Consider the following 16,288-nt stretch of genomic DNA (forward strand, 5'->3'; position numbering starts at 1 on the left):
ACCTGGTGCCTGATGGGTTCCTTCTTCGACTTTGATTAGAATTGCTGGATTTTCAGATGTGCTTGAAATGTCAAGTTGTGCCATACTGGAAGCTTTCTGCGCCCCCTGTTGGGCAATCTTGGCATCTATGCTGGGTCTTTGTACAAAATCACAAGCATCCCAAAACGATAGCTGGCATTGAGTTTCCCATCCTTTTGGTCAGTTTGGCGTGCTTCCATTGAGGTGGGGCAACTGCCCATAGGCCTACCCAGTCGATAGAGTCCTGTGAAGCCTCGGCCCCTTTAAGCTTGGTTACATTCTGTCAGCTCAGCCTGCCTCACATACTGGGCCACTTGATTCAAGGTAAGATCATCTTTAGTCCTCAGAAAGTCAGAGATTTATTTCATCCCAAACACCCATGACTACGCGCGTGTTCATGGGTTAGCTCATCCTTCAGTGCCCCGCATCTGCAACAACTAGCCAGGCAATATAGATTGGTCAGGAGTAATTCAATTTATCCCCAGGTCATTGTGAGCACTTATTAAAATGTGCTGGTTTGTAACAACCCCCACTAGACCCACAGGGATTGGTGTTCTCACAGGGCTTGTGGAATACGAGCCCCCCCCCCCCCCCCCCCCCCCCACCGGCTGAGGGATAGGGGCCTAACAGCAGGGGCTCATTAAATAGGACAGATAAAAGCAGGCCAGGATTGGCACCAGCATCTTCAGATGGTCCCGGCTGGGATCGGATGTACTGCCCACGGCTTTGCATTTCCTCAATTAAGTAAATCTTTGTGTTCATGCCTTCTTGGGACCTCTGTGAATATTATATGATTCAATTACTAAATTTACTTCAGTTTAAAATAGGTGTCAAAAGCATTAATAATGGAATCAAAATGTGTGCTGGACTGATGCCTTAACAGAACATTGTCTGCTACTGGACCTACAGCATAAAGAAAGAAACTAACCTGAAGCTTTGGTTCTTTATCATGAAGACCTGATGCTGCTTGGTGTGACGTTTCCAAAACTCCTACCACAGGCCTCTCCGCAGGCCCTTGAGGTAATTCAATGGGTGGGGCAAGGACAGGGACTACTCACTAGGTACATTCATCATCACCTTGCTCCACTGTGCCTCCTTCCACTGACGATGTTGCTTGAGTTGCATTCAATGCTTTCTTTACTCTGTGATTCCTTCGATAACACCAACATCTCCATCGCTGACACTATGTTCTGAGTAAGAAGTCTTACAACACCAGGTTAAAGTCCAACAGGTTTGTTTCAAATCACTAGCTTTCGGAGCACAGCTTCTTCCTCAGGTGAATGAAGAGGTATGTTCCAGAAACATATATATAGACAAATTCAAAGATGCAAGACAATGCTTAGAATGCAAGCATTTACAGGTAATTAAACCTTTACAGATCCAGAGATAGGTCCACATCATGACTATGTTCTGGGATCGGGAGGCCATTTTCAAATTTTGTTCCGATTTCGGGGCCCCGGAAACGATCCCCAATCTCCTCCCGCCCCCGCAGTCCGAAAGCACTATGGTTCCCAGCCCCCTGGTAGTGCACCTCCAGCCCGATCGCTTACGCGTAATGCCAGCTTGGCACCCTGGCAGTGCTCATGCCAGCTGATAATGCCACCTTGGCTGTACTGGCTGGCACCCAGATAGAACTGCCAGGGTGGCACTACCAGGGTGCTCAGGTGGCAGCAATGCCAAGGCACCACGCTGCCCAAAAAGCATGCAGCTAGGGGGCTCCGATCCCCTGGGAGACCCCCATGAGTGCCATTCCGTCTGGTCCTTTTTGTGGGGACCAGGGATGAACTGCGCTCACCCGATGAATCCCGAAGCTTCAGGTACCTCGGCAATCTGCACATTAAAGTGAAACTTACTGTCTTGCTCTAATATGCAGAGTGATCCCGCCCACATTGAGCGGGATTTACATTACAACGTCTCGTGAGATTGCGCTGGATCTCACAAGGCATTGCGAGCTGGGTAGATCCCAGGAGTGTGGTCTCTGCATTTATTGGCCATGTTGTGCCATGGCGAGCTGCTTTTCCATCATAGCATGGCTATTGGATCGAGCCCTACATTTAAACAGGTTACAGAGTAGGTACGTAGTTGTTATGCATGACTCCATAACGGGGTGTCCTCATTTGGGGTGTGTGGGATTGAGGCACCCTCAATTACGACGCGAGAGCGAGGTCGGTAATCAAAAGGCTTTAATCTACAGAGAACAGGACAGCATTCGAGAGAAGTGTGCTCGCCACATGGAGCCTTATCCTATATACTGTTTCCTGGGGGCGTAGCCAGAGGCGGAGTCCCCCAGGGTTCCAAGCCTCCTAAAGGGGCAAGGTATTAAAGGTCAGATACCGTTTACTGCAGTTATTAATAGCCAGAGGCGGAGTCCCCCAGGGTTCCAAGCCTCTTAAAGGGGCAAGGTATTAAAGGTCAGATACCGTTTACTGCAGTTATTAATACCGTTCATCACAGTCACCCCCTGTTTAAAAAAAACACATAGTCCGTCGGGGGTGAAGTGGAGTTATAAGTTCAGTCTTTGTGGTGGTCTGATCGTCCGTGCTGACTTTCGCTGCTCCGGTGGTGGCGCCGTGGATGCGGTCGGTTCCGATGGTGGTCTATCCAGGAGCACGGTTGACTGAGCCTTTGCCCGCCTTGTAGGGGGGGGTATCAGGGGTGATTTGGGTGGTCGGTGCCGGCGCCGGCTGGGGGGCAGGGGGCGCTATGGGGGGGGGGGCGCTGTCGGAGTCGGCGGTCGGTGCGGGGCAGGGAGCGTCGGTAGAAGGGGGGGGGTCGGTGGGGAAAACGTCGGGGTCGGTGGGAGAGTCGGTGTGAGAGCCAGCGGGTGCCAGGTCTCGCAGGGAGACGGTATCCTGCCTGCCGTCAGGGTGCTCGACGTAGGCATATTGAGGGTTTGCGTGCAGCAGGTGGATCCTCTCGACTATTGGATCTGTTTTATGGCTCCTCACGTGCCTCTGGAGTAGGACTGGACCCGGAGTCGTCAGCCAGAGTGGAAGCGAGACCCCAGAGGTGGACTTCCTGGGGAAGACAAACAAACGATTGTGAGGGGTCTCGTTCGTGGCCGTACAGAGGAGCGACCTAATGGAGTGCAGGACATCGGGTAGGACCTCCTGCCAGCGGGCGATTGGGAGACTCCTTGACCGTAGGGCTAGAAGGACAGCCTTCCAAACTGTCGCGTTCTCCCTCTCCACCTGCCCGTTTCCCCGTGGGTTATAGCTCATCGTTCTGCTCGAGGCGATGCCCTTGCTGAGCAGGTACCGACGCAGCTCATCGCTCATGAACGATGTACCCCGGTCGCTGTGGATATAAGCGGGGAAACCAAATAGTGTGAAGATGCTGCGCAGTGCCTTGATCACGGAGGCCGAGGTCATATTGGGGCAGGGGACTGCAAAAGGGAAGCGGGAAAACTCATCGATAACGGTGAGGAAATAGATGTTACGGTTGGTGGACGGGGGGAGCCCTTTGAAGTCCACACTTAGTCACTCAAAGGGCCCAGAGGCCTTTATCAGCTGGGCCTTGTCTGGTCGATAGAATTGCGGTTTGCATTCCGCACAGATCTGGCACGCCTTAGTCATGGCTTTGACCTCCCCTGTGGAGTAGGGTAAGTTGCGGTCCAATTGCGCGTTGGCGCACGTGCCGCTGGACAGGGCATCTGGGGACTCGTTGAGCTTCCCCGGGCGATATTTAATATTGTACGTATAGGTGGAGAGCTCTATTCTCCACCTCAGAATCTTGTCATTCTTTATTTTGCCCCGTTGTGCGTTATCGAACATAAAGGCGACCGATCGTTGGTCAGTAACGAGGGTGAACCTCCTACCGGCTAGGTAGTGCCTCCAGTGCCGCACGGCCTCCACAATGGCTTGTGCCTCCTTCTCGACTGCAGAGTGCCAAATTTCCGAGGCGTTGAGGGTTCGGGAGAAGAACACTACTGGTCCGCCCGCATGGTTGAGGTTAGCAGCCAGGGCGACGTCTGATGCGTCGCTTTCTACTTGGAAGGGAATGGCTTCGTCCACCGCGTGCATGGTGGCCTTGATGATGCTGGCCTTGATACGGTCGAAAGCCGACTGGGCCTCATCCGTCAGGGGAAAAACCGTGGTCTTAATAAGTGGCCGGGCTTTGTCCGCATATCTGGGGACCCACTGGGCGTAATAGGAGAAAATCCCCAAGCACCGTTTGAGTGCCTTGAGGCTACGGGGGAGGGGGAGTTCCTTAAGGGGACGCATGCGGTCGGGGTCCGGGCCTAGGACCCCGTTTTCCACGACGTAGCCGAGGATGGCTAGCCGGGTTGTGTGGAACACGCATTTCGCTTTGTTGTACGTGAGGTTGAGGGCCCGGGCACTCTGGAGGAACTTCCTCAGGTTTGCGTCGTGGTCCTGCTGGTCATGGCCGCAGATGGTGACGTTGTCCAAGTACGGGAAGGTAGCCCGTAAGCCCTACTGATCCACCATTTGATCCATCGCCCTCTGGAAAATGGAGACTCCGTTTGTAACACCAAAGGGGACCCTGAGGAAGTGAAACAGCCGACCGGCTGCTTTGAAAGCTGTGTAGGGGCGGTCCTGTGGGCGGATAGGGAGTTGACGATAGGCCGATTTAAGGTCGACTGTGGAGAATACCCGATACTGGCCGATGTGAGTCACCATTTCTGCTATGCGGGGAAGTGGGTACGCATCGAGTTGTGTAAAGCGGTTTATTGTCAGGCTATAATCCACTACCATTCGTTGCTTTTCCCCGGAGCGGACTACCAATACTTGAGCCCTCCAAGAGCTGTTGCTGGTCTCTATGACCCCCTCTTTTAGTAGCCGCTGAACCTCTGACTTGATAAAAGTAATGTCTTGGGTACTGTACCGGCGACTCCTGGTGGCGACGGGCTTACAGTCGGGAGTGAGGTTCGCGAAGAGGGGGGGTGGCGCAACTTTGAGTGTCGCCAGGCTGCATACCGTGAGTGGGGGCAGGGGTCCGCCGAACTTCAGTGTCAGGCTCCGGTGGCTGCACTGAAAGTCCAGACCGAGCAGCAGGGGGGCGCAGAGTTGAGGAAAGATGCAAAGTTTAAAACGGGTGTATTCAGCGCCTTGAATTGCGAGGTCAGCGACACAATACCCCGTGATTTGAACCAAATGGGACCCTGAGGCGAGGGCGATAGTTTGGGAGGCAGGGTGGGTGCACAGGGAGCAGCCCCTTACCGTGTCTGGATGGATAAAGCTGTCCGTGCTTCCGGAGTCGAATAGGCAGGGAGTGTCGTGGCCGTTGATTCGCACCTGCATCATTGAGTTTCGCAGGTGTTTCGGCCGCGATTGATCGAGTGTGATCGCTCCTAGTTGCGGTCCGTCAGAGTCGAACTCACAAAATGGCCGCCGGGAGTCACAAGATGGCCGCCGCCGCCGGTCGAACGTGTCGGGTTTCGAAGATGGCCGCCGCCAAGATGGCCGCTCCCATGACTCGCATGAGGTCGATGACGCATCGGAAGTGGGCGTGCCCGGCCGCAGCACGGCCGCTTTGCGGGGTCTGTTGGACCGGGAGCTTGATTTCTGGGCCTGGTGAGGGTTTCGTTTGTGGCCTTTGGGCCCAGCCAGGCAGACTTTAGTGAAGTGCCCTTTCTTCCCGCAGTCGTTGCAGATCACGGAGCGGGCCGGGCAACGCTGACGTGGGTGCTGGCCTTGCCCACAGAAATAGCATGGGGAACCCCCGGAGTGAGCGGATCACCGCGCGGCACAGGCCTGTAGCGTGGCCGAGTCTGGAGGGGATCGAGAGGGGTTCGCAAGGTTCGCGGAGTACGTACGGAGGTTACGGTGGGCCATTTCGAGAGAAGAGGCGAGCGTTACCGTGCCCTGAAGATCCTTTGCCCCGTCTTCTAGGAGCCGCTGCCGGATGTACGAGGACCTGATACCGGACACAACAAGGACGTCGCGAATATGTAAGTTCCTGTGGTCTTCTGCCGTCACTGCTTTGTGGTCGCAGTTCCTCGCAAGCGCATTGAGTCTTTCCACAAACTCGTCCAACGTTTCCCCGGAACGCTGGCTGCAGGTTGAGAGCAAATGTCTGGCGTGTACCTCGTTATTAGGTTTTATGAAGCGTTTCTTCAGTATTTCGACCGCCGCATCATAGGCCGTAGCGTTTTCGATCACGGCGGAGAGTCGGTGGCCCACCCGGCCATGTAGTAAACGCAGCTTGCGAGTGCTGTTGACATCAGTCGTTGAGGAGTCCAGGTAGTCCTCGAAACACCGGAGCCAATATTTAAAATTTTCTGGGGCTTCCGGCGACCTGGCGTCCAGGTTGAGTTTCTCTGGTTTTAGAGCGCTGTCCATCTTGATGTGTCTGTATATTAAATTGAGGCACCCTCAATTACGATACAAGAGTGAGGTCGGTAATCAAAAGGCTTTAATCTGCAGAGAACAGGACAGCATTCGAGAGAAGTGTGCTCGCCACATGGAGCCTTATCCTATCTACCGTTTCCTGGGGGCGTAGCCAGAGGCGGAGTCCCCCAGGGTTCCAAGCCTCTTAAAGGGGCAAGGTATTAAAGGTCAGGTACCGTTTACGGCAGTTATTAATACCGTTCATCACAGGGATAGTGCCCATGTGTGTGGGGGGTGACATTGCCCACAGGTGGGTGGTTGTGTGGGGGACCCACAAGCTCACTTAGAGATCGGGGAACCCTTGTAAAATTGCGGCCCAATCTATGAGTTCAACTCCCCAGTGTTAAAAAAAAAATTCTAAGTGTGGGCTAAGCTGGTGAGAAACTCCCCAGGGCCCAAAAAAGTGACTACGTGTCATAGAATAGCGGTGGGGAACTCGCCAGCTCGAAAAATTTGCCACAAATTAACTTTTTTGGGATCATCGCATCCTCTGTCTTGGTAGAGAGGTCAGCTGGCCCAAAGAATGAAAAATGAAATGAAAATCGCTTATTGTCACAAGTAGGCTTCAAATGAAGTTACTGTGAAAACCCCCTAGTCGCCACATTCCGGCGCCTGTTCGGGGAGGCTGGTACGGGAATTTAACCCACGCTGCTGGCCTTGGTCTGCTTTACAAGCCCACTGTGCTAAACCAGCCCCTATGGCGACCTGTGGGATAGAACAAGAAACCTGCCTGTCTGTATAATTCAGTTCTATGTTGGCAGAAATGTCCTAATCGGTTTACTATCCCAACTGGTTGGTTTTATCTTCTGGCAGTGGACCGGAATAGGTACTTTGCATCAGTCTTCACTGTGGAAGACAACAGTGGGATACCAGAACTTCAAAAGAGTCAGGGGACAAAGGTGAGTGCAGTGGCCTCACTAAGGAGAAGGTGCAAGGGAAAATGAAAAATCTGAAGGTGGATAAATCACCCAGACCGGATGGACTGCACCCCAGAGTTCTAAAGGAGATATTTGAGGAGGCATTGATGGTGATCTTTCAGAAATCACTGGAGGCAGGAAGGGTCCCAGAGGATTAGAAAATGACTCGTGTAACATCCCTATTTAAGAAGAGAGGAAGGCAGAAGACAGGAAATTATAGGCCGGTTAGCCTGACTTTGCTTGTTGGTAAGATTTTCGAGTCTGTTATTAAAGTTGATATTGCGGGGTACTTAGAAGTGCATAATAAAATAGGACTGAGTCAATATGGATTTGTCAAGGCGAGGTCATGCCTGATAAATCTTTGTTTTTGTTTATTCGTTCATGGGACGTGGGCATCGCTGGCTGGGCCAGCATTTCATGCCCATTCCTAATTGCCCTTGAGGGGCCAGTTAAGTCAACCACATTGCTGTGGGTTTGGAGTCACATGTAGGCCAGGCCAATTAAGGATGGCAGATTTCCTTCCTTGAAGAACATTAGTGAACCAGATGGGTTTTTGCGACAATCGGCAATGGTTTCATGGTCATCATTAGACTTTTAATTCCAGATTTTTATTGAATTCAAATTTCACCATCTGCCGTGACAGGATTCAAATCCAGATCCCCGAGCGTTACCCTGGGTTTCTGGTTTACTAGTCCAGCGACTGCCACCACCTCCTCATGTCTGATATGTCTGTTAGAATTCTTTGAGGAGATAACAAGGAAGTTAGACAAAGGAGGACGTGACCTATTTGGATTTCCAGAAGGCCTTTGACAAGGTGCCGTACTGGAGGCTACTAAATAAGATAAGAGCCCATGATGTTAGGGACAAGGTATTGACATGGATAGAGGATTGGCAGACTGGGAGAAGGCAGAGAGTGGGGATAAAGGGGTCTTTTTCAGGATGGCAGCTGATAACTAGTGTTCTGCAGGAGTCAATGTTGGGACAACGTTTTACAATATACATTAACAACCTGGGAGAAGGAACTGAAGGCACTGTTGCTAAGTTTGCAGATGATACAAAGATATGTAAAGGGGCAGGTAGTACTGAGGAAGCGGGGAGGCTGCAGAAGGACATGGACAGACTCGGAGAGTGGACAAAGAAGTGGCAGATGGAAAACAATGTGGAAAAGTGTGAGGTTATGCACTTTGATAGGAAGAATAGGGGTATAGATTTTTTTTCTAAATGGGAAAAGGCATTGGAAATCAAAAAGGGACTTAGGATTCCTAATTCAGGACTCTCTTCTCTTAACATGCAGGTTCAGCTGGCAGTTAGGAAGCAAATACAATGTTAGCATTCATATTGAGAGGACTAGAATACTAGAATACATTCACTGGAAAAGCAGCTCGCCATGGCGCAGATGGCATTGGGATCTACCCGGATCGCAACGCCACACGAGATTCAACGTTGCGATGTTAATCCCACCCACAATGGCAGGATCACGTTTTAGCAAATCTGTACATTAGAGTGAGACAGCTAGTCTCACTCTAATGTTCAGATTCCCGAGGTACCTGAAGCTTTGGGATCCATCCCCTTCACCTCAGAGACCTTGGGCGAGCGCCATTTGGTACTGGTATCCACAAATGGAGACCAGATGGAAGGGCACTTGTGGGGGTCTCCAAAGGGATCGGAGGCCCCTAGCTGCATGCCCTTTGGGCAGGGTGGTGTCCTGTCACTACTGGTGCCACTTGGGCACATTGGCAGTGCCACCTGGGTGTCAACCTGGCACTGCCCAGATTGCATTGCCAGCTGGCATGGGCACTCCCAGGGTGCCAGGTTGGCACTGCCAAGTTGCCACATTTTGCGCGAGCATGATCAGGTCGGGGTTGCCTGGCATAGGGGGCGGGCTGCCACATTGCGTTCTTGTTGGGGGGGGGGGGTTGGGGATTTTGTTGGGGGGGGGACCTTGCCATTTAAAAATGGTGTCCTGATCTTGGCAACGCTCCATGTATATTATGATCTTATGATCTAGCCCCTTTTGTCTGAGTCCTGGATCCTGAAAAGTGGTGTTTCCTTGCTCTTCTGCCGAGCTCTTCGCCAGTGTCACTTTCCGGCGGGTCATATCACCCGCAAGGGGCTTTCTGTTGCTGCGACTCTGCTGTTAGGGGCTCTAAGGTTTGTGGGGGGCGGAGGGGGCTGATGGGGCGAGCAAATGGCAGGTTGATTTGGACGCTGGTATCTTTATTGTATTGTAATGTTCATTGTGTGCTGTTGCTATTTGAGGGCCGTGTGCTTGTCAGCTACAGCCCCTTTTGTCTGTAGCCTGGTTCCCGGAGGGGGGTAGGGGGCACTCCCTCGCTCTACTGCCATGCTATTCATCATTATAACTTTGCAGGGTTTCATCGCGTCACCCCCAGGAGGCTTTCTGCTGCTGTGAGTCTGCTGGTGAGGGGGTGGGGGGGAGAGAGCGACGGGTTGCTTTGAATGCCGGTACCTTCATTATGCTGTTGTCTGTTCACTGGTTTATGTTATTAGACTGTAGTTTGGTTTGTCTCTTTGCAAAGGTGACATGTTGGTCACTTCATTGTGTTCTTACCTGTTTACTGTTTTGTGTTATCATTCTGTCTTTGCTTTGTCTTTCTTGTTCAAAGGAATTGTCAGTACATTAAAATCTACCCTCAAGGAAATCAATGATTGTTTCCGCATAGTCCTCATGGGGGTTACAACAGCTTCATTAGACTTGACTGTACCCAACGCCCCCCCCCCCCCCCCCCCCCCCCGCGCCCACACCATGAACACAGACATATACAAGGTTTAATATTGTCTCTGTGCCAATTTGTATTGAGCTTATGAATACAAATGTTGGAGATTAATTTGAATTATTGAGGGCTTCAGCACTTAATGAGCCAAACCTTCCCCTTGCTGGATTATCAGAATTTGAACATAGGACTGAAGATGTGGGTTCGGACCAATGGATGTCCAGACACATGGACTTATGTAGGAATTCTCTGAGGAGTTTCAACTTCTGATGGGCAATTCCCCTACTCTCCAAAATCTTCAGCAAATGTCTCTGGCTCTGAGTTAGATTTACATCAGAACATAAGAACATAAGAACTAGGAGCAGGAGTAGGCCATCTGGCCCCTCGAACCTGCTCCACCATTCAATGAGATCATGGCTGATCTTTTGTGGACTCAGCTCCACTTTCCGGCCTGAACACCATAACCCTTAATCCCTTTATTCTTCAAAAAACTATCTATCTTTACCTTAAAAACATGTAACGAAGGAGCCTCAACTGCTTCACTGGGCAAGGAATTCCATAGATTCACAACCCTTTGGGTGAAGAAGTTCCTCCTAAACTCAGTCCTAAATCTACTTCCCCTTATTTTGAGGCTATGTCCCCTAGTTCTGCTTTCACCCGCCAGTGGAAACAACCTGCCCGCATCTATCCTATCTATTCCCTTCATAATTTTAAATGTTTCTATAAGATCCCCCCTCATCCTTCTAAATTCCAACGAGTACAGTCCCAGTCTACTCAACCTCTCCTCATAATCCAACCCCTTCAGCTCTGGGATTAACCTAGTGAATCTCCTCTGCACACCCTCCAGTGCCAGTACGTCCTTTCTCAAGTAAGGAGACCAAAACTGAACACAATACTCCAGGTGTGGCCTCACTAACACCTTATACAATTGCAACATAACCTCCCTAGTCTTAAACTCCATCCCTCTAGCAATGATGGACAAAATTCCATTTGCCTTCTTAATCACCTGTTGCACCTGTAAACAGGATAGATCCAGGGGACTTACCTGGGTGGTTACGGTAGCATAGTGGTTCGCACAATTGCTTCACAGCGCCAGGGTTCCAGGTTCGATTCCCGGCTTGGGTCACTGTCTGTGCGGAGTCTGCACGTTCTTCCCGTGTGTGCGTGGATTTCCTCCGGGTGCTCCGGTTTCCTCCCACAGTCCAAAGTTGTGCAGGTTAGGTGGATTGGCCATGCTAATTGCTCTTAGTGTTGGGTGGGGTTACTGGGTTATGGGGATAGGATGGAGGTGTGGGCTTGGGTAGGGTGCTCTTTCAAAGAGCTGGTGCAGACTCGTTGGGCCGAATGGCCACCTTCTGCACTGTAAATACTATGATTCTATGAAATGTTAGACAGATTAAAACCTAGTCTAATCCTGGGTAACTACACAACCGACTCCCAAATCTGGCTACGCTCCTACTACCTCCTACCCAACTCCACCATCTTACACATGGGCCACCAGAAAATCCTTCAGACCACTTGACTACCCCACAACTATACCTGACTACTCCCCTGACCACCCAACTATGCTCCCAACCAGACCTGACTACTACCCCCGCCCCTCCACTGATCTGACTACAACCCACCTGACTACCCCTCCCAACGACTCAATTACCCACGTGTCACCGACGCATGCAGGTGCAGGTGTCACCGACGTCGGTGTTGGTGGTTCAGGTGCTGGCCTGCTGTCAGATGACCCCGGGAGCATACCAAAATCTTCTTTGTCCTCTTGCGTGAGCAGGGGAAGAAGGGATGGACCTAGTGGGGTTAATGTAGGGAGCACCGGGGAGGGGAGGGTGGCACATGGGTGGGGAAGTGTGTTTGGTTAGAACCCGACGGTGCCAGGTCCCTGAGGGAGACAGTATCTTGGCGGCCGTCAGGGAACTCCACGTAGGCATACTGGGGGTTGGCGTGGAGCAAGTGTACCCTGTCCACCAAGGGGTCGCCTTGTAGAGTCGGACGTGCCTACGGAGCAGGACCGGTCCTGGAGCTGCGAGCCAAGTCGGGAGCGACACCACCGATGTGGACTTCCTGGGGAAGGTAAAAAGACGTTCATGGGGTGTGTTATTTGTAGCGGTGCACAGTAGTGACCGGGTGGAGTGTAGTGCATCAGGGAGGACCTCCTGCCAGTGCGAGGCTGGGAGGTTCCTGGACTGTAGGGCCAGCTGGACGGCCCTCCAAACCGTTCTGTTCTCCCTCTCTACCTGCCTGTTTCCCCGGGGGTTGTAGCTGGTCGTCCTGCTGGAGGCAATCCCCTGTCACTGTGGATGTAGGCGGGGAAACCAAACAGAGCGAAGATTGTGTTGAGGGCCTTGATGACGGTGGCAGACGTCATATCGGGCCAAGGGATGGCGAAGGGGAATCTGGAGTACTCATCGACCACACTGAGAATATACGTGTTGCGGTCGATGGAGGGGAGGGGCCCTTTGAAATCCATGCTGAGGTGTTCAAAGGGGCGGGAGGCCTTCACCAGGCATGCACGATCTGGCCGGTAGAAGTGCGGCTTACACTCCGCACAGACCTGGCAGTCTCTGGTGACTGTCCATACTTCCTCGACGGAGTAGGGCAGGTTGCGAGCCTTGATGAGGTGGTACAGTCGTGTGACCCCCGGGTGACAAAGGCTGCCGTGCAGGGCCCGGAGTTGGTCTACTTGTGCGCTGGCACATGTACCTCGGGCAAGGGGGTCTGGGGGCTCGTTGAGCTTGCCGGGGCAATACAAAATCTCGTAATTATAGGTGGAGAGCTTGATTCTCCAGCGCAAGATTTTATCGTTTTTGATCTTGCCCCGCTGTGTGTTATTGACATGAAGGCTACCGACCATTGGTCAGTGAGGAGAGTGAATCTCCTGCCGGCCAGGTAATGCCTCCAATGCCGCACAGCTTCAACGATGGCCTGGGCCTCTTTCTCGACGGATGAGTTCTGAATTTCAGAGGCATTAAGGGTGCAGGAAAAGAATGCCATGGGTCTGCCTGCCTGATTTAGAGTGGCGGCAAGGGCGACATCTGAAGCGCGCTTTCTACTTGAAAGGGCAGTGTCTTGTCTACTGCGTGCATCCCGACCTTGGCTATGTCTGCTCTGATGTGGGCGAAGGCCTGTTGTGCCTCGGCCGCGAGGGGAAATTGAGTGGATTGTATGAGTGGGCGGGTCTTGTCCGCATAGTTTGGGACCCACTGGGCGTAGTACAAAAAGAACCCCAGGCAGCATTTGAGGGCTTTGGGGCAGTGGGGGAGGGGACTACATAGCCGAGGATGGCTAAGCAGGTCGTGCTGAACACACACTTCTCTTTATTATACGTAAGGTTGGGAAGAGTGGTGGTGTGGAGGAATTTAGCGAGGTTGGCATCGTGGTCCTGCTGATCATGGCCGCAGATGGTGACATTATCTAAGTACGGAAACGTGGCCCGCAAACCGTACCGGTCAACCATTCAGTCCATCTCCCTTTGGAAGACCGAGACCCCGTTAGTGACGCTGAAGGGAACCCTAGGAAAGTGATAGAGCCGACCGTCCGCCTCGAAGGCGGTGTATGGACGGTCCGATTTACGAATGGGGAGCTGGTGGTAGGTGGATTTAAGGTCAATCGTTGAGAAGACCCGGTACTGCGCAATCTGATTGATCATATTAGATATGCGTGGGAGGGGATATGCGCTGAGCTGCGTGTACCGATTGATAGTCTGGCTGTAGTCCATGACCATTCTGTGTTTCTCCCCAGTTTTAACTACTACCACTTGGGCTCTGCAGGGGCTGTTGCTGGCCTCGATGATACCTTCCCGAAGCAGCCGCTGGACCTCGGACCTGATGAAGGCCTTGTCCTGGGCGCTGTACCATCTGTCCTGGTGGCAACGGGTTTGCAATCCGAAGTTAGATTGGCAAAGAGGGAGGGAGGGTCAACCTTGAGGGTCGCGAGGCCGCAAACGGTGAGTGGAGGTAGGGGCCCGCTGAATTTGAGGGTGAGGCTCTGGAGATTGCACTGGAAATCCAGGCCCAGCAATAGTGCAGCGCAGAGATTAGGAAGGACGTAGAGACGGAAACCGCTGAATTCTACGCCCTGGACTGTGAGAGTGACCGTACAGAACCCTCGGATCGGGACAGAGTGGGATCCGGAGGCCAGGGAGATCCTTTGATTGGTGGGGTGGACCGCGAGGGAGCAGCGCCTTACCGTATCCGGGTGAATGAAGCTTTCGGTGCTCCCGGAGTCCTGCAGGCAGGAGGTCACGTGGCCATTGATTTTCACCGTTGTTGAAGCAGTGGCCAGGTTGCGTGGACGAGACCGGTCCAGCGTCATCGAGGCGAGCTGCGGGTGATCGTCAGAGGTTTCGGACGGAGAGCATCGGCGGTCTAGGTCGTGGGATGTCGTTGGCTTTCCTGCCCCATGGGGAAGACAAGATGGCAGCGTCCGGAGGTCCTGCGGGGAACAAAATGGTGACGCCCATGGAGCGCACATTGCGGGAGCGGGACACGATGGCAGCGCCCATGGGCTGCACGTTGGTGGTGCTGGACAAGATGGCGGCGCCTATGGGCTGCACGTGGACTGAGGGGGAGTAGATGGCGGTGACCACTGGCCGCATGTGGCCCCGGGGGGGGAAGATGGCGCCCACTGGCCGCACGTGGCCCCAGGAGGAGAAGATGGTGACACCCATTGTGCGATTGGCAGGTGGGGAGGGGGCGATAGCGGCGACTGTGCGGGCCTGGCACACTGCGGCGAAGTGGCCCTTTTTGCTACAAGACTTGCAAGTGGAGGCGCGGGCCGGGCAGTGTTGGCGGGGGTGCTTCTGTTGGCCTCAGAAGTAGCAGCGGGGACGCCCGGGGTGCGCGGATTGGTGTGCGGTGCAGGCATATTGGCTAGGCAGGGCCCCAGCTGGGGGGGGGGGGTCATTTGCGGGGTCCAGGAGGGAAAGTAGGCATTGGCCGCGCGGCGAGAGGGATAGGCCTGAACATTATGGGAGGCGACCGTCATGGAGAGCGCTAATGTTTTTGTCTCCGCTAGGTCGAGCGTGGCCCCTTCCAGCAGTCATTGTCGGATGGGGTCCGACCCAATCCCAGTTACGAACGCATCGCACATGAGGAGATTAGAATGTTCGGTGGCCATAACGGCCTGACAGTCACAGTCCCGGACGAGTGAGATTAGGGCCCGCCAGAAGTCTTCGATGGACTCACCAGGGAGTTGAGAGCGAGTGGCAAGTACGATGCCTGACGAAGAGCGTGTTCGCTTTCTGCGCTTAGTTCTCTTTTAGGAGTGCCATGGCTTTCGCGTAATTCGGGGCGTCCTGGATCAACAGGAACACGCTTGAGTTCAACCTGGAATACAAGACCTGTATCTTCTGAGCCTCCGTCGGTGTGGGGGTCGCTGCGTTGATGTAAGCCTCAAAACAAGCTAGCCAGTGATTAAAGTCCTTTCTGGTGACGGGCGTGTGCGGATCCAGCTGCAGGCGATCTGGTTTGATTCTGATATCCATCTTGCTGAAAATCTGACTGCAATAAATTGGTGCACGATCAGTTGCACAAAGACTCAGATTGGGTACAACTATGGCTTTTTTTCCCAAAAAATATACTTTATTTATAAAATTTATAATAAACATTACAGAACATTTCGAATTGTCTTGACTGTACATTTCCATCAAAGTTACACATTCCCTTGACTTTCTTCCATTCAATTGGGATGACATTACCCACATATCCCTCTTTATGTTACAATTCTTTCTTAAATATTTACATTGTCATGTTTCTTTTATACAGTGGAGTGTTGAAGACCCGGACCGAGGGGTTTTACACTGTTACCCACCCCTCTTGTGTACATTTGCTGGTAATACCTTACACAGTGGTTCTATGCAGCACACAAACAGGGCCGAGGAGAGTGGGCAACCCTGCCTGACTCCAGATTTGATCTGGAACTTTTCTGATTCCCACCCATTGATTGAGACTGCGCTATAGATGTTTGTATAGAGCAGTTTGATCCAATTGCGAATTCCCTCCCCAAACCCCATTTTCGAGAGCACGTCCATCATGTAGGTGTGCGATATTCTGTCAAAAGCCTTCTCCTGGTCAAGGCTGATGAGGCAGGTGTCCACCCTCCTGTCCTGCACGTAGGCGATCGTATCCCTGAGTAGCGCAAGGCTATCAGATCTTCCTGCCGGGTACAGCACAGGTCTGGTCAGGGTGGATCACCGACTCCAGAGTAGACTTGAGCCGATTGGCGATGTCCTTGGCTAGAATTTTCAACAGTGAAATGGTTT

Source organism: Scyliorhinus canicula, chromosome 7, assembly GCF_902713615.1.
Source record: "Scyliorhinus canicula chromosome 7, sScyCan1.1, whole genome shotgun sequence".
Taxonomy (NCBI): Eukaryota; Metazoa; Chordata; class Chondrichthyes; order Carcharhiniformes; family Scyliorhinidae; genus Scyliorhinus; species Scyliorhinus canicula.